This window comes from Oryctolagus cuniculus, chromosome 11 (genome assembly GCF_051225735.1).
Source record: "Oryctolagus cuniculus isolate XC-2025 breed Fujian yellow rabbit chromosome 11, ASM5122573v1, whole genome shotgun sequence".
Lineage (NCBI taxonomy): Eukaryota > Metazoa > Chordata > Mammalia > Lagomorpha > Leporidae > Oryctolagus > Oryctolagus cuniculus.
This window is the reverse complement of record NC_142877.1, coordinates 23,876,985-23,892,835: the sequence shown is the minus strand read 5'-3', so window position 1 is coordinate 23,892,835 and position 15,851 is coordinate 23,876,985. Positions and strand designations below refer to the sequence as shown.

The 15,851-nt window shown below is 42.8% G+C and overlaps 1 protein-coding gene across 3 annotated transcripts in view; it reads left to right on the top strand.

Moving 5' to 3' along the window:
• The window catches only part of ASIP (agouti signaling protein), a 192,058-nt gene that overhangs the window by 134,834 nt on the left and 41,373 nt on the right, over positions 1-15,851 (top strand). The window lies entirely within an intron of this gene.

Sequence of the window (15,851 nt, the reverse complement as noted above, 5' to 3'; positions counted from 1 at the left end):
GCTAGCCCCCTGGGATCTTTGTTCTTTTCTGTTTGGCTATTAGTTTTTCTTTCTGTCAACTGCAAACTGTTTTAATTACTATAGCTTTGTAATAAATCTTGATAAATGGTAGAAGTCCATGCTTCTGGTTTTCATCCTGATTGTCTTAGGGATTCTTACATTTCTGATTTCGACACAAATTTTAGAATAACCCTTCAAATTTCACCAGAAGAAAAACTCCCTTCTGGGATTTTTGTTGGTATTGAGACTACATTACCACTGTAGATCTGGGGCCAGCATTGTGGAAGTCTTACTAAAACTTTTTGATAATGTTTCACAGTTTTTGTGTAGTAGTCTGGCATGTCATTCATTGGATGTAGTCCTGATTTTTTATTTGTCTTATACTTATGTATGTGTCATATTTTAACATCTAATTTTAATTGTTTGATGCTTATATATTAAAATAATAATTAGGTTTGTATAGTAACCTAAAGAGTAACCTTAAGCAATTCTTTTTCTTTTTAAGATTCATTTATTTGGGAGGCAGAGTTACAGATAGTGAGAAGGATGGATAGATCTCCCATGTGGGTGCAGGACCCAAGTACTTGGACCAATCCTCCACTGCTTTCCCAGGCCATTACCAGGAAGCTGGATCAGAAGTAGAGCAGCTGGGACTCGAATCTGCACCCATATGGGATGCTGATGCCTCAGGCAGAGGCTTAACCTGCTACACCACAGTACCGGCCCCCTTAATCTACTTTTTAAATTCTCACAGTGTATATAATCACAATCAAGTGTATATAATTACAATCACAATCAAGTTAATGATAGGTTTTATCTTTTGAATCAATATTCTTTTTATTCTTTTGTTTGAGTTATTAGGCTTATTAGGACCCTAAGTACAATGCTGAATAAAAGTGAAGATAGCAGACATCCTTCTCTTGGTTCAGATACCAGAGAGAAAGCTTTCAACATTTCAGTTAAGTACAATGTTCACTGAAGTTTACATTTTGCAGATCTCCTTTATCAGACTGAAGAAGTTGTATTCCTATATATGATCTCTAAACATCAAAGGTGTTGAATTTTATTATGAACTACAGGGGTTGATTGTTTTGAATGATAACTTAATTTTGTATTTCTAGAATAAAACCAATTTGGTCATCCAGTATTACCCCTTTTATTTTATTTTATTTGTTTTTAAGATTTATTTTACTTATTTGAAAGACAGAGTTATAGAGAGAGGTAGATACAAAAAGAGAGAGGTCTTCTATCCACCAGTTCACTCCCCAAATGGCCACAATGACCAGGGCTGTGCCAGGCCTAAGCCAGGAGCCAGGAACTTCTTCCAGGTCTCTCACAAGGGTGTAGAGGCCCAACCAAGCACTTGGGCCATCCTCTGCTGCTTTCCCAGGTGCACTAGCAGGGAAGTGGGTTGGAAGTGGAGCAACTGGATTTGAAGCGGTGCCCCTTTGGGATGCTGGCACTGCAGGCTGGGACTTTAACCCACAGCACTAGCCCCTAGCCCTTTTATGTATTGTTGGTTTGAGTACACTACTGTTTCTTTAGGATTTTTACATCTACATTTTTCATGAGAGAGTTTGACCTGTATTTTTTTTTGTAATTTCTTTATTAAGTTATGATATAGAACTCATGTTAGCAATATAAAATGAGTTGGGAAATCTTCAATCTTTCTTAAATTCCCTAGATGACTTTGAGTAATATTTGTATTTTTTTCTTTTTTGTATGTTTGGGTCAATCGTCTGGTGAACAACATCCAGGGCTAGAACTTTCTTGGTGTAGAAATTTTTGTTTATTGATTCAGTTTCTTTCATAGATAAGGATTATTCAGATTTTGTTTTCCTTCTTGTATTGGTCTAGGTAGTTTGCATTTTTTCAGACATGTTTCCATTTCATCTAATTTATCAGATTTTCCCAAAATGTGTTCAGTCTTGTCTTTTTCATATCCATATAAAGATTTTTAAAATTACCTTTTGTCACTGCTTTCTATATTACTACCAATGGGAGCTTTTCTGTATGATTTCAATACTTTGTAATTTGTTTAAACTTTGCTTATGGCCCAGTGCATGGTCTATTTTAGTAAATAAATATTTCATGCAGAATTTAAGGAATGTATATTCTGCAGTTCCTAAGTAAACTGTTCAGTTAAGTCAGAAAGATCAAGTTGCAAATTGTGTTGTCTTTTACAGCATTAAAATTTACATTTTAAGAAGTGAAATCGGATCTCTCCATCTCTCTCACTTGTGCGCTCTCTTTTGATCTCTCTCTTATGCTATCCTTCTCCCTCTTGTCTTTCTTCACCCCTTTCCTCTGGTCCGTTGGGTTTCCCCCAGTAAACACTGTCCCTTAAAAAAAAAAAAGTGAAATTGTCTATTTGTCGCTTAGTTCTGTCATTTTTTTCTTTATGTATTTTGATCCTATGTTTTTAGCTACAAACACATTTAGAATGGCTGGGTCTTTCTGTAGAACTGACCTTTTATTATGAGCAATCCTCTTTATCTTTAGTAATACTTTATACTTTCTTCTTTAAGATCCACTTTGTCTGTTATTAGTATTTGTTTGAAAGACAGAGTTACAGAGAGAGGTAAAGACATCTTCCATCTGCTGGTTTACTCCCCAAATAGCTACAACAGCCAAAACTGAGCCAATCTGAAGCCAGGAGCCAGGAGCTTCCTCCTGGTCTCCTAATGTGGATGCAGGGGCCCAAGCACTTGGGCTACTCTCCACTGCCCTCCCAGGCACACCAGCAGGGAGCTGGATTAAGAGGAGCCCAGAAGAAGTTCCTGGCTCCTGGCTTTGGATTGGCTCAGCTCCAGCTGTTGTGGCCATTTGGAGAGTGAACCAGTGGATGGAAGACCTCTCTCTCTCTCTCTCTCTTTCTGCCTCTGCCTCTGCCTCTGCCTCTCTCTAACTCTGCCTTTCAAATAAATAAACAAATCTTAATTAAAAAAAAAAAAAGAAGAAAGAAAGAAAGACAGACAAACAGACAGACAGACTGGACAGGGCACATGGATAAAAGAATTTTAGCTATAAGATATAAATTTTACCTTAAGAAATACTCAGTATAGCTTGTAAAACCTACAAGAATTTGGATTGGTAATGATAGGCTAAAGGGAGAAAAATGAAAAAAATAATTAGGCTGTAACTGCTATTATACAGAACTGTAAGTTGCTTAGACCTTAGGAATCCAGTGGGCTTAAGGGCTCAGGGCCTGTCAAGTATCCTTTTAAAAACTAGTACTAAGCGTGGGTATTTGGCCTATGGTTAAGATGCTAGATAGGGGACCAGCATTGTGGCCTAAGGAGTTAAGCTGCCACCTGCAGTGCTAGCATCCCAAATGGGCACTGGTTCAATTCCCAGCTGCTTTGCTTCCATTACAGCTCCCTGCTAATGTACCCAGAAAAGCAGTATATGATGGCCCAAGTGCTTGGGTTTCTGCACCCCTGGCTTCAACCTGACCCAGCCCTGACCCAGCACTGGCTGTTGTGGCCATTTGGGGAGTAAAGTGGCAGATGGAAGAGCTCTGTCTCTCCCTTTTTGTCTCTGTAACTCTGACTTTCAAATAAGCAGATCTTCAAAAAAAAAAAAAAAAAAAAAAAAAGCTAGTTGGATGGCCTCATCTCATGTCAGAATGCTTGGGTTTGATTTTTTGCTGTGTTCCTAATTCTAGTTTTTACTAGTACACACCCTGGAAAGTGGCAAGTAATGGCCCAAGTGATTGGGTCCCCGCCACCTGCATGGGAAACTTGGATTGAGTTTCCTAGCCCTTACAAGCATTTGGGTAGTAAAATCAGCACATGGGAACTCTGTCTGCCTATTTCTGTCTTGCTGCCTCTCAAATAAAACACAATGTAAAAAATTAAAAAATAAGTTTCCTCACTCAGAATCATTGCTTAAAGAGCAGTATTTTATCAGATTAAGCAGCATCAGAGCTGAAGACGGAGCAGAGAACATGTTAGAAGGCCTAGAATGAAAAGAATCTTGTAAAAGATATTTTTTTTTAATTTTTTTATCTTTTGACAGGCAGAGTGGACAGTGAGAGAGAGAGACAGAGAGAAAGGTCTTCCTTTGCCCTTGGTTCACCCTCCAATGGCCGGCACGGCCAGCACACTGCAGCCGGCGCACCGCGCTGATCTGAAGCCAGGAGCCAGGTGCTTCTCCTGGTCTCCCATGGGGTGCAGGGCCCAAGCACTTGGGCCATCCTCCACTGCACTCCTGGGCCACAGCAGAGAGCTGGCCTGGAAGAGGGGCAACCGGGACAGAATCCGGCGCCCCGACCGGGACTAGAACCCGGTGTGCCGGCGCCACAAGGCGGAGGATTAGGCTAGTGAGCCGCAGCGCCGGCCTAAAAGATATATTTTTAGGACCTAGATCATGATGTCCTGATTTGTGTAGATGTGAACTGGGGCCCAAGAACCTTTAATAAGCTCGCAAGGTGATGACAATGTAAAAGGCATTCAGAAAACCCTTTGAGAAACATTTAGAAAAAGATGAGCTGCCCTTAGGGCATTGTTTGGCTAGTGCCTTCTCAGAATCCATGTGACTTCACCCTACCCAGCCTCCTGGCTGCTAGACTGTTTTCTCTGATCAAAGCCCCATTCTGCTCCATTGGCTGTGAAGGAGGAGATATTTAAGTTCCAGGAGATTGGCTGAGACAGGCCTATTGAGTGCTCTAAAAGCTTTTGGACGTCAAAAGGTTTGTAAAAATAATCATCACAACATAGTAATGAATCAGAAACATGCATACATTTTCTTGAATGACTCTGTGGGGACCCGAATGAAAAAGGAAGGGGCTGTCCAATTCCGGAGTCTAGCAGAATGGACTCCCTTGAAAAACTCAAGCAAGACAAAAGAGGATTCCTGGGATGGTCCCACCAGGACTTCTGAGGTAATTCTAATGAAATTATTTAAAAGTGTGGTACAGTAGGTTTTGTGGCTCCCATACTAGCCTAATCCCAGTTGAAGTTAAACACCCTGGGTGGGCTGACAATCTTTGGGTCTGACACTCAAAACTTGGCAAACTTTTTTTTCTTCCTTTGAATTTTTATAATTCTGGGATTTCATGTCCCTTATGTCACTTACTCCTTTTTATTTTATATTAAAATTTGTGTTCTTATCTTAATCTTCCCTCTAGGTTGAACACTGTATCTTTTCCATCTCTATACCTTCTGTAGCCCTACCACTAGACTTCAAGAACTATAGTCATTTTTGTTACATAGAAAATTTATATTAATATTGTTGAGTCTTATAATATTATCGATTTTAGATTTTTTTTTTTTTTTTTTGGACAGGCAGAGTGGACAGTGAGAGAGGTAGAGACAGAGAGAAAGGTCTTCCTTTGCCGTTGGTTCACCCTCCAATGGCCGCCACGGCCGGCGCGCTGTGGCCAGCACACGGCGCTGATCCGAAGGCAGGAGCCAGGTGCTTCTCCTGGTCTCCCATGGGGTGCAGGGCCCAAGCACCTGGGCCATCCTCCACTGCACTCCCGGGCCACAGCAGAGAGCTGGCCTGGAAGAGGGGCAACCGGGACAGAATCCGGCGCCCTGACCGGGACTAGAATCCGGTGTGCCGGCACCGCTAGGTGGAGGATTAGCCTGTTGAGCCACGGTGATTTTATTTTGTTCTGTTGACCTATTCTGGTTCTAATACCACGTAATTAAAATTACTGTAGCTTTAAAATACTTTTTAATACCAGGTAGGATGTGTTTTCCTTAGAACCTTTCTTCTTCAATATTTTATTGGTTATTCTGTTTTCTCAAATCAACTTTGGAAGCAACTTAAAAACTTAAAATTACATTGGTATTAAGGTAGACATTATATTAAATTTATGCATTAATCTGAGGAAATTTTGTTTTATAATAATTCTTACCATTAAGGAAAATAGTTTGTCTCTCTATTTGGTTCAAGGTTTTTCTTCTGTTTCTCAGTAGAGTTTGTACCTTTTTTAAAAAATAGGCTCTTATAATTTCATAAGTATATTCTTTTTTTTTTTTTTTTGACAGGCAGAGTGGACAGTGAGAGAGAGAGAGAGACAGAGAGACAGAGAAAGGTCTTCCTTTTTGCCGTTGGTTCACCCTCCAATGGCCGCCGTGGCCGGCGCACTGCAGCCAACGCACCGCGCTGATCCGAAGCCAGGAGCCAGGTGCTTCTCCTGGTCTCCCATGGGGTGCAGGACCCAAGCTCTTGGGCCATCCTCCACTGCACTCCCGGGCCACAGCAGAGAGCTGGCCTGGAAGAGGGGCAACCGGGACAGAATCCGGCGCCCCGACCGGGACTAGAACCCAGTGTGCCGGCACCGCAAGGCAGAGGATTAGCCTATTGAGCCACGGCGCTGGCCAGTATATTCTTAATTATATTTATTATTTCTGCTATAAATGAGATCTTTTTAATGGGTTATTGTTGGCATATTAAAAAAACTGATTTTTAAAATATTTGTTAACTAGATCAGCTATATATGAATGATCAGCTATATGAACTCTGCCTTCTCCCTCAGGGGAGAAAAAAACTTAAAAACATTTTACATGGGATTCATTTCTAATATTTTTATTTCTATTTCTATTTTTTTTAATTTAATTTATTTGACAGATAGAGTTAGACAGTGAGAGAGACAGAGAGAAAGGTCTTCCTTCCATTGGTTCACCCCCCAAATGGCCGCTACGGCTGGAGCTACGCCAATCTGAAGCCAGGAGCCAGGTGCTTCCTCCTGGTCTCCCATGTAGGTGCAGGGGCCCAAGCACTTGGGCCATCCTCCACTACCCTCCTGGGCCACAGCAGAGAGCTGGACTGGAAGAGGAGCAACTGGGACTAGAATTGGCGCCCATATGGGATGCCGGTGCCACAGACAGAGGATTAACCAAGTGAGCCATGGCGCTGGCCTCTTTTCTTATTTTTGTTTGACTTTGACACAATCCCAGAGAGTGTTCCCCTTTGACCTCTAGCAGATGTATAATAATCATGTATTCTGCAAGTAAAGTTTTACTGTTTAATTTCCAAACTGTGTGCCTATCATTTCTTTTTTTTTTTTTTAAGATTTTTTATTCATTTATTTGACAGAGTTACACAGAGAGGAGAGGCAGAGAGAGAGGTCTGCCCTCTGATGGTTCACTCCCCAATTGCCTGCAACTGCCAGAGCTGTGCTGATCCGAAACCAAGAGTCATGAGCCAAGAGCTTCTTCCAGGTCTCTTCCACGGGTTCAGGGGCCTAAGGACTTGAGCCATCTTCTACTGCTTTCCCAGGCCATAGCAGAGAGCTGGATCGGAAGTGGAGCAGCTGGGTCTTGAACTGGCGCCCAAATGGGATGCCTGCGCTCCAGGCCAGGGCATTTTCCTGCTGTGCCACAGCGCCGGCCCCAGCAATACTTTTAATTTTGGTGTGAGATTAATCCTGGCATCACAGAATGAGTTACCATATATTCTCTTGTTTTCAATTTCTGGAAGAGTTTGTGAGAATTGGTATTATTTCTTCTTTATATGTTTGGCAGAATTTACCAATGAGGGCTGCTGCTGTGGCGTAAGTAGGCTAAGCCTCCACCTGTGGTGCCAGCATCCCATATGGCGCCAATTTGTGTCCTGGCTGCTCCTCTTCTGATCCAGCACTCTGCTAATGCACATGGGAAAGCAGTGGATGGCCCAAGTCCTTGGGCCCCTGCACCTGGTGTAGGAGACCCAGAAGCTCCTGGCTCCTGGTTTCAGACTGGCTCATCTCTGGCCGTTGCGGCCATCTGAGGAGCAAGCCAATGGATAGAACATCTTTCTCTCTTCCTCTCATTGTTTGTAACTCTGCCTCCCAAATAAATAAATAAATAAGGTGGGGTTGTGGGGGAGGCAGCACTGTGGCATAGTAGGCTAAGCCTCTGCTTGCAGTGCCAGCATCTCATGTGGGTAACAGTTTGTGTCCCAGCTGCTCTTCTTCGAATCCAGCTCTCTGCTATGGCCTGAGAAAACAGTGGAGGATGCCCCAAGTTCTTGGGACCCTGCACCTGCGTGACAGACCCAAAAGAAGTTTCTGGTTCTTGGCTTCAGGTTGGCCCAGCATCAGCCACTGTGGTCATTTGGAAGAGTGAATCAGTGGAAGGAAAACCTTTCTCTCTGCCTTTCCCTTTCATTGTCTGTAACTCTACCTCTCAAAGAAATAAATCAAATCTTAAAAAAAAAAAAAAAAAGCAATTTACCAATGAAGTCATTTGTACTAGGAATATTCTTTGTGCTAAGATTTTTCACCACAAATCCAATTTCCTTAATAGATAGAGGGATTCTGATATGAATATATGACTTTTTTGTGTGTGAACTTTGGTAATTTTTGTCTCCCAAGGATTTTATTTCATCAAGCTTGCTAATTTATTTACTTATTTTTTCTTAATATTTCCTTATTATTCTAATATCTGTAAAAATCTATTTATATCTCCTCTCTCATCCCTACATTGACAATTTAAGTCTTCCTGCTTTTTTCTGATCAGTCTAGCTATAGGCTTATCAATTTTACTAATTTTTAAAATAACTCATTTTGTTTTCATTTATTGTCTCTATCATTTTTCTGTTTCTTGTTTCACTATTTTCTATTTTGATCTTATTCTATTTATTTTCTAATTTAATTGATTTCTTTTATCCTTTTCTAACATAATAATTTGCACTAAGTTTCTGAGTATTGATTTATTGGCATCTTTATTCAGTTTAAAATACTTCCTAACTTTACTTTTGATTATTCATTCATGGTCTATTTAGAAGTGTGTTAGTTTCCAAATATTTGGGTATTTCAGAGATCTCTCTGTTGATTACTAACCTAACTACACTGTGGTCACAGGACATACTCATGTTACTTACATTCTTTAAATTTTACTGAGATTCATTTTATGGCCCAGTGTATTGTCAATCATGGTAAATGTTTTCTGCACACTTGAAAACAATGTGTATTTTGTGTTGTTGAGTGGAGTGGTCTTTATATGTCAGTTTGGTCAGGTTGGTTTTATATGTCAGTTTGGTCAGGTTGGTTTGATGGTGTTATCAAATTTTCCATATACTCACTGGTTTATTTTTGTTGTGTGTGTCTATTTACTCTTTCTACTACTAAAATAAGAATATTGAAATCTCTTACTATTATTGTGGATTTGCCTCTTTGCTGGTCAGCTTTTGTTTCATGTATTTAAGCTTTATTTAGTTGAAAGGCAGGGTTACAGAGACACAGGGAGACACAGAGGGGGAGACACAGAGGGAGGGAGGGAGGGAGAGAGAGAGAGAGAGAATGAATGAATGAATGAATGAGAATCTCCCACTCACTGGTTCACTCCTCAAAGGACCACAACTGCCAGGGCTGGGGCTAGGTTGAAGACAGGAGACTGGAACTCTATCCGGGTCTCTACATGGGTGGCAAGGGTGCAAGCACTTGAGCCATCTTCTGTTGCTTTCCCAGACCCCTTACAGGGAGTTGGATCAGAAATAGAGTAGTGCAGCATGGTGCTGTGGCACAGCAGGTAAAGTGGCAGTGCTGGCATCCAATATGGACATCGGTTTGAGACTTGGCTGCCCATTTCTGATCCAGCTCTCTGCTATGACCTGGGAAAGCAGTAGAAGATGGCTCAAGTGCTTAGGACCCTGTACCTGTGTGGGAAACCTGGAATAAGCTCCTGGCTTCAGATCGGCCCAGCTCTGGCCATTGCGGCCATTCGGGGAGTGAACCAGTGGACAGATCTCTCTCTGTGCCGCTGCCTCTCTGTAACTCTATCTTTCAAATAAATAAATAAATCTTAAAAAAAAAAAAAAGAAGTAGAGTAGCTGACACTTGAACCAGCTCTCATATGGGATGCTAGCATGGCAGCTACTTAACCTGCTATACCACATGTGGGCCCCTTGTTTTGTGTATTTTAAAGCTCTGTTGCTAGGTGCATATTTAGGACTTTATATCTTCTTGAAGAATTTCCTGTCCGTAGTTACATGGCTAGTTAATGCTAAAGATGGGATTTAAACCTGTTTATATTACTTTAACTGTGAAGAGGGTTTTTTTAATATATTAAAAAAGATTTATTTTGAAAATCAGAGAGGACCTTCCATCTTCTGGTTCATTCTCTAGATGGCTGCAATGACCAGCACTGGACCAGGCTGAAGCCGGGAGCCAGGAGCTTCATCTAGGTTTTTCATGGGAGTGACAGGGGCCCAAATACTTGACCTATCTTCCTCTGCTTTTTCTATGCCATTAGCAGGGAACTGAATTGAAGCGGAGCAACTAGGAATATGGGATGCCAGCATTGCAGGCAGCAGCTTTACCTGATACACCACAACACAGCCCCCAAAGGGGTGCTTTTGACACTTGATTATTTCCTCTAAGAAGTATAATACTATAAGTTCATTGACTATGATTGTGGTAATAATATAGTTTATATTGTCCCTCACAGATGGTTAAGAGCATAGTGTCCTTCCATTCAAGGCCTTAATTTTGTTACTTCAAATAGAATGAACACAACCAATCAAGATTGAAGAATTGGGACTGAATTTACCTACCTATCTGAACAAGTAAAACACTGAATAAAATATATGAATCAATAGTTTTCAAGATATAAGACCTCAAGTTATGAAGGTCAGTGATTCCCAAAAGATGAAAAACAAAGGAAGTGAGCTCCTCAGATGCCTATAAAATGAGGATAAGAATACTTATACACTAGAGCTGTTATGATCATTGAATGAAATAACAAATATAAAGTATTTAACCCAATGGCTAGAACCTAGTGAAATCTCAATAAACGATAGCTGTTATAGAATGCACTATATCCACTGGTTCACTCCCCAGACGGCCACAGTGGCCAGAGCTGAGCCAATCTGAAGACAGGAGCCAGGAGCTTCTTTTGGGTCTCCCACATGAGTGCAGGGGCCCAAGGACTTGGGCCATGTTCTACTGCTTTCCCATGCCACAGCAGAGAGCTGGATCAGAAGTGGAGCAGCCCAGACTCTAACAGGTGCCCATACGGGATGTCAGCACTGCAGGTGGCGGCTTAACCTACTACACCAGAGCATCAGCCCCTAAACTAGTTTTTTTTTTTTTTTTTTTTTGGTTTTTTTTTTTTTTTTTTTTTTTTTTTTGATAGGCAGAGTGGACAGTGAGAGAGAGAGAGAGAGAGAGAGAGAAAGGTCTTCCTTTGCCGTTGGTTCACCCTCCAATGGCCGCCGCTGCAGCCGGCGCACCGCGCTGATCTGATGGCAGGAGCCAGGATCCAGGTGCTTTTCCTGGTCTCCCATGGGGTGCAGGGCCCAAGCACCTGGGCCATCCTCCACTGCACTCCCTGGCCATAGCAGAGAGCTGGCCTGGAAGAGGGGCAACCGGGACAGAATCTGGCGCCCCGACCGGGACTAGAACCCGGTGTGCCGGCGCCGCAAGGTGGAGGATTAGCCTATTGAGCCACGGCGCCGGCTTGTTTTTTTTTTTTTTTTTAACAGACAAAGTGGACAGTCAGAGACAGAGAGAAAGGTCTTCCTTTGCCGTTGGCTCACCCTCCAATGGCCGCCGTGGCCGGTGCACCGCACTGATCCGAAGCCAGGAGCCAGGTACTTCTCCTGGTCTCCCATGCGGGTGCAGGGCCCAAGGACTTGGGCCATCCTCCACTGTACTCCCTGGCCACAGCAGAGAGCTGGCCTGGAAAAGGAGCAACCAGGACAAGAACCTGGGGTGCTGGCGCCTATTGAGCCATGGCGCCGGCCCCTAAACTAGTTCTTAAACTCATAGCAGATCATTTGGTTGGATTGAGTTGCAAGACAATTCCTGAAGAAGGCATTTGCGAGCTGAGCATTTCCCCATGTTCTCTCAACTCTATTTAGTTGTGTGTGACAAGAACAACTCTATATAATCAGTTTTTGCAGTTTTTATGGGTTTTAAACATTATTGTAATGATTCATAAACCTTATTGTGCATAGGAGTTACTTGAGGTGCTCGTTCCAACTAGTCCATAGTCCTACCCTCGAAGATTCTGATATGTTAGATTTAGAGTGGGGCCAGGAAACTGCATATTCACCAAGCACCCCTCTGATGCCAATAAGTGCTGCAGGCTCAAAGTGAAGAAATATTTTTTATTAAGCTTTTAAAAGTATAAGTTAGGTCCACTGTACTTGTATCTTATTTTGAAGTATCTTGAATTTTAAATTGTGAAATTAAGTTCAGCAGGTTTCAGTTCCATGAAAGATGATAAGCTCATATGCTGGCCTGTTCTTGCCTAACTTCAGATCCTATCTGAATTTATTTTCAGCCTTTAGAGCCTACTATATTATAACTATTTTTTTTTATTTATTTATTTATTTTTTTTTTTTTGACAGGCAGAGTGGACAGTGAGAGAGAGAGACAGAGAGAAAGGTCTTCCTTTGCCGTTGGTTCACCCTCCAATGGCCGCCGCGGCCGGCGCGCTGCGGCCGGCGCACCGCGCTGATCCGATGGCAGGAGCCAGGAGCCAGGTGCTTTTCCTGGTCTCCCATGGGGTGCAGGGCCCAAGCACCTGGGCCATCCTCCACTGCACTCCCTGGCCACAGCAGAGGGCTGGCCTGGAAGAGGGGCAACCGGGACAGAATCCGGCGCCCCGACCGGGACTAGAACCCGGTGTGCCGGCGCCGCTAGGCGGAGGATTAGCCTAGTGAGCCGCGGTGCCGGCCTATTATAACTATTTTGAATACACAAAATACCTTGATTTCTTTATCCTTGATACTTAACATAATGCCTGGCATAGAGTAGTATTTCTGTAAAAGAATTACCAGGATGTATAGTCTCTATGTAACATTTTCTCATCGGACTATGACCATTAGGTTTGCTTTATTATCCCCAAAGATGGCTTGAAGTTAGGACTAGTTTTTGATTTCTTAGTCTCTAATACTTTGAGTTTTGAAAGTGCAAATGTTTATTACTCCATTGATACTTTATTAAAATACCAAGCTACAAGATAGTCAAAATACTAAGAAAGAAAACTCTGCCATCCCCTTTGAGGCTAGACACTAGCCAAATTGTGAAGTAAGCTAAGTGTGCCTTTACTGTTATCCCACTATCTATAGAATTCCCTCCCCACTCGCAACCCTTCCTCTGGCCCATACCCCCATGCTTCCCCAAATCACTGCCTTACAGTTATGCTTTCAACCCTTCCCTCATTTCATTACTGCCATCATTAAAATGTAGGTCTCATTCTATGGAATTTCTCTATAATTCAGAATTGATTTAAACTTTAAAGGCACTAGCATTTAGTCCCTACTAGAAAGTTGGCTTCTCAACTGTAGCCTTTCCACATAATCCAGTGTGTACTTCAAAACCTTCAGTAATGAAGAACACATGACCTCCTTTCCTAGCCCATCCCATCTTGTGCCAGCTTCAATTATAAAATTTTTCCTTATATGTAACTCTATTTACCTGTAGATTTATTTAGTAAACAAAAATTAATTCAGACCCTACTCTTTGTCAGGCCCTGTGCTAGGCACTGGAACTGTGATAACTAAGACACACTCCCATAATATCTGCTGGATAAAACTTTTGAAGTCTGGCATAGCAACCATTGGCAAGGATATAAAGAAATTTTCAGGGCTAGTGCTGTGGCACAGTGGGTTAAACCAAAGCCTGCAGTGCTGGCATCCAATGTGAGCACTGATTCGTGTCCCGGATGCTCCAATTCTGATCCAGCTCCCTGCAAATGGCTTAGGAAAAGCTGCGAAAGATGGCCCAAGTGCTTGCATCCCTGCCAGTCACGTGGGAGGTGAGACCCGGAAGAAGCTCCTGGCTCCTGGCTCTGGCCTAACCCAGCCATGGCTCTCTGGGGAGTGAACCAACTGATGGAAGATTGTTCTCTGTGTCTCTCCTTCTCTCTCTGTAACTCTGCCTTTCAAATAAATAAATCTTTAAAAAGGAAAGGAGAGGAGGGGAGAGAAGAGGAGAGGAGAGGGGAGGGGAGAGGAGAAGGAGGGGAGGGGAGAGAGGAGAGGAGAAAGGAGGGGGAGGAAAGGGGAAGGGGAAGGGAAGGGAAGGGGGAGGGAAAGAAGGAAGGAAGGAAACTCTCAGACTCCTTTGGAAGTATAAATTGGTACAAACACTTTGGAAAGGAACCTGGAACTATCTAATAAATTTAGAATGTACATTGCCTTCCATTTCTGGTAGTATTCCAGGTTAATAAAGGAAGTTAAGGGGAAAAAATGGCAGAGGCAAGCATTTGTCCTAGTGATTGAGACCCCAGTTAAAACTCCTGTGTCCCACATCAGATTGCCCGGGTTTTATTCCTAGCTTTGGCTCTTATCTCCAGCTTCCTGCTAATGGGGAACCTAGGAGGCAATGGTGATGATGCAAGTAATTGGGTCCTACCACCAACATGGGAGACCTGGATGAAGATCCTCACTCTAGGCTCTGGGCTCCCAGCTCCCAGTTCCTGGCTTCAGCCTCAGCCTAGCCCTAGCCATTGTGAGGCTCTCCTCTGAAGAGTGAACCAGTAATTGAAAGCTCTCTCTCTCTCTCTTTGTAACTCACTTTCACTCTCACTCTCCTCCTCCATCTCTACACCTCAAATTAAAAAAAAAAAAAAAAAAAAAAGGCATAATAAGGGACCAGCGCTGTGGCATAGCAGGTAAAGCTGCAGTGCCGGCATCCCATATGGGCATCGGTTCAAGTCCTGGCTGCTCCACTTCCCATTCAGCTCTCTGCTATGGCCTGGGAAAGAAGTAAAAGATGGCCTGAATCCTTGGGCCCCTGCACCCACGTGGGAGACCCGGAAGAAGCTCCTGGCTCCTGGCTTTGGATTGGAGCAGTTCCAGTGTTGTGGCCGACTGGGGAGTGAACCTATGGAAGGAAGACTGCCTTCTGTCTCTCTCTGCCTCTCCTCTCTCTCTGTGTAACTCTGACTTTCAAATAAATAAATAAATCTTTTAAAAAAAAAAAAAAAGCATAATAAGACCAAAGAAAGTAAAAGATAATAATAATGAGAGCAGAAAATAATGAAAAAGAAAGCAAACATACAATACAGAAGATTGACAAAGTCAAAATTGGTGTTTTGAAAATATCTCTGGGGGCTGGCGCGGTGGCGCACTAGGTTGATCCTCCACCTGCGGCACCGTGCATCCCATATGGGCGCCTATTCTAGTCCCAGCAGCTCCTCTTCAAGTCTAGGTCTCTGCTGTGGCCTAGGAAGGCAGTGGAGGATGGCCCAAGTGCTTGAGCCCCTGCACCCGCATGGGAGACCAGGAGGAGGCACCTGGCTCCTGGCTTCAGATCAGCGTAGCTCCAGCCGTTGTGGCCATTTGGGGAGTGAACCAGCAGGGGGAAGACCTTTCTCTCTGTCTCTCCCTGTCACTGTCTGTAATTCACCTGTCAAATAAATATTAAAAATCTTTAAAAAAAAAAAAAAAAGAAAGAAAATATCTCTGGGGGCCAGCACTGTGGTATAGCAGGTAAAGCCACTGCCTGCAGCGTCAGCATCACATATGGGCACTTGTTCAAGTCTCGGCTGCTCCACTTCTGATCCAGCTCTCTGCTACGGCCTGGGAAAGCAGTAGAAGATGGCCAAAGTGGTTGGGCTTCTGAACTCATGTAGGAGACCCAGAAGAAGCTCCTGGCTTTGGATTAGCCCAGCTCTGGCCATTGCAGCCATTTGGGGAATGAACCAGTGGATGGAAGACCTTTGTCTCTCTCTCTCTCTCTCTCTCTCTTTGTCTGTAACTCTGCCTCTCAAATAAATAAATTAATTTTAAAAAATCTCTGGTATAATCAAGTTAAAGAGAATGTAAAAATAAATATGATAAATTATAAAAGGTGGTATAAGTGACAAAAAGATTAAATAGGTAAGAAGAATATTAAAAATAATTTAGACCAATAAATTTGAAAGCAAATAAATTCCTGTTGATTTAAGAATAGAAAACCTTGA